Raw genomic sequence first — 2,877 nt, 5'->3', positions numbered from 1 at the left:
TAAATGTCCTTTCCATGAAGTGGTCTCTGGCTCTCCTAGGCCAGGGAAGTTGAGTGCCAGCCTAGAGTGTTCTGGGAAGCACTTCAAGGGATTATCGTTCTATTTCTCAGGAAACCCTTGCAGGTGATGAGTATCAATCACCTAGTTCTCGCACTGTGTTCAAGCTCACCAGTAAGAGAGCTGCAGGACACCTTCCATTACTTCCCTATGTGGAGACTCCTCTCTGCCTCATCCTCCAGCCAGAAGGAACTGCTCAAAGCAGTTTTCCATTCCAGGTTTTTCTCTCACCTTCTGAGAGTCCGGGTTGTTGCCAACACCCAGCTTCATAACAATCCGTTCCCACAGAAGCAACTGCAGTTTTCCAAAATCCCAAGCTGCCTTAGCTCAGGACCTTTATACTCGAAGGCTCACACGAGAGTCTAACCTCCTCAGTCCTTTTTTAAGTTGTTCTTTAAATTGTAAAGAACATCTTACCACCTTCTTGATATGGCTTCTGCTCCAATAATCTCCTGTTTTATGAGTAGGGGTAAGTCATGCTTTTCACACTATCCCTACTATGAAGAGTGCCTTCCCAAAGCATATGCTTAAATAATGTTCAGCAAATAAAGGAGTCAGTGGGGCCTTCTTGTATTCAGAGTTAATTTCTGCTACTTTTTTGAATATGCCAAGCCAGGCAAGGTATACATATTTAATTTTTAAGAGTAAGAGAATAAAGGGTATGAGGAGATGCAAATATTAGCCATCCTTTATTTTGTTCAACTACTGAACTGCAGAGTACTTTCACATTTTAAAGAAAATTCCTATTATAATACCACACTATCCTGTTACAGATCACAAAATAAGAGAGAAGGTTTTCCCAATTTTTTAACAAAATATAAAATTCTTACTTTTAAGTCAGACAAATGGCAAGACATGTGTAAGTAATATTCATAAATTGAGATTCTGAAACCAATTAAACCTGCTACTAAAGTAAAAGCATTTGAAAATAACCAAAAGAAAAACAGGTAAACCACCCACATGAAACAGAAATGCAGAGAACACTGTTTTATCTCCAGCCCCACCTGGGCCCTCCACTATGTAGAACCTCAACTGCCTTCTTCAAACACAAAGGGAAGAAACTACCCTAGACTTCTCTCAGGACAGGAGAAGTTGCTGGACATGAAACTGAAGCTTGCACTGGGCGTGGCAGTGGCATCATCTGCGGTGGAAATTATGGCCTGGGCTCTCTCTCCCACATCTTTCAAAGCATCTTTGTACCAGCATGGAAAGGAAATAGGGATACTATTGTTTAGCTTGGCCAAAACCTCTAGTACTTTCTTCTTGGTGCTTTCTGAATGGGCTCTTGGACCCCACAGGAATTCATAACGTGGAGGAGAACTGTTGGGCACCTCCCGATACTCCAGGTAATGTTCCTGCACCCAAACTTTAATGAGGAGCTCCCTGGGCTCCCCATAGACGAAATGCTCCCTCCCAGCATATACCCCTATTGCCTACAGCACTTCCCAGATGACCTTCTCAGAGGCACAGCTGCCCTTTATGAAGATCATACTCAGAATAAGAATCAGGAGGCAGTTCTTGGACCTGCCCTTGTCATCACTACCCTCATCGGTGAGGTCTACTGTGTTTGCAAACACATAGAAGTGGTCAGGGCCCACTTCTGTCAGGGCAAGGCCAAAAAGAAGCTTTATGAACTCACCGGCTTTCTCGAGTATCATAGGAAAGTAGTCTTTGTACTTGGTGATGACAATTGTCAGCATCTCTGACTCTGTTATAGGCTCCTTTGTTTGATATTTGAGGAGCAGGAACTCGGCCACCTTTTCATCTAGTGCATATGTGAAAAAAGAACTCACTCTCTGGCAGGCCAGGACAGGTACTGGCATCCTCCTCTTTTTGGCTGCTGGACTCTTCATTCATTGGGCTTCATGAAACAAGACGAGCAGGAGCTCAGAGGATTCTGGGGAGGACATTGGGAAAGACCCTGTGGAGGACTCTTGGGAGTGCTCTGAAGAAGACTTGACATCCCAGCAGAGTGCACCTCATCCTCCTCAGGACCACCAAGAATCAGAGACGAGGATGAGGAGGAGGAAGAGGAGGAAAATACTAAGTAGAAAGTGGAAGAGGAAATGGAGGCTTCCTCCTCTTCCTCATCTGTGGGATCCTGTGCATCTATCCAATCCTCTCTCACAACTGGGTACTGGGAGTCCTCCTCAAAGTTGGGGAACGGAACACTTGAAAAGAGAGGCATAACGACTTCTTCAGGAACAGCAGGTAAACGTATCAACAGGGATATGGATGATGGGATCCAACAGGCCTGTGGAAGAGAGTGACACTGTGAGTGACCTTAGCTGATAAACTCACCCATGATGGCTCAGCCAAAGGCAGACCTACAGCTCCTCTTCTCTTAAGGTGATGTTCTAGGGCCTCACAGGTCGCCTCTCTTCCTAGAGAGATTGTCCCCTGGGCACCTGTAAGAGGATGTGAGAAAGCACCTCAGGGCACAGTTGGCAGGCAGAGCCTGAGGCACCAGGAATGACAGTGGGTGGGTAGGGCCGGGTGCTGAGGAGTCTTCTCTGTTTGTGGGGGTAGAGCCTTTGTTACAAAGTCAGGGTGTGCACTCACCTTGACTCCTGGCACTGCCTGGGCCTCCCCTGCTCTGCTGACTTTAGGAAGTGCAACTCAGACCCAGGTCTTCACATCCTGGTTCCTGGAGCACCTGCAAGAGGAAGTGAGGGAGGGAGCCCCTCAGGCTAAAGACTGCAAACAGAGCCTTGGACCTCCCAGGGCTGACAGGGGCTGGCCAGAATCGCAGAGCTCCATAGTTCTGGGCTGCTTGGCCCCCTGGGAATTTAATTAGCAACCTCACAGCTTCTCAGACAG

General features: G+C 46.9%; 1 pseudogene; it reads right to left on the bottom strand.

Annotated features, from left to right (window-relative positions):
• Nucleotides 1–1,118: 1,118 nt before the first annotated feature.
• On the bottom strand, nucleotides 1,119–2,245 carry LOC108540319 (melanoma-associated antigen C2-like; annotated as a pseudogene).
• Between the last annotated feature and the right edge of the window lie 632 nt (nucleotides 2,246–2,877).

Source organism: Rhinopithecus bieti, unplaced genomic scaffold (genome assembly GCF_001698545.2).
Source record: "Rhinopithecus bieti isolate Rb0 unplaced genomic scaffold, ASM169854v2 scaffold_19466, whole genome shotgun sequence".
In the NCBI taxonomy this organism is placed as follows: domain Eukaryota; kingdom Metazoa; phylum Chordata; class Mammalia; order Primates; family Cercopithecidae; genus Rhinopithecus; species Rhinopithecus bieti.
The sequence above is the reverse complement of the archived record's forward strand: the minus strand, read 5'-3'. Positions and strand labels throughout refer to the sequence as shown.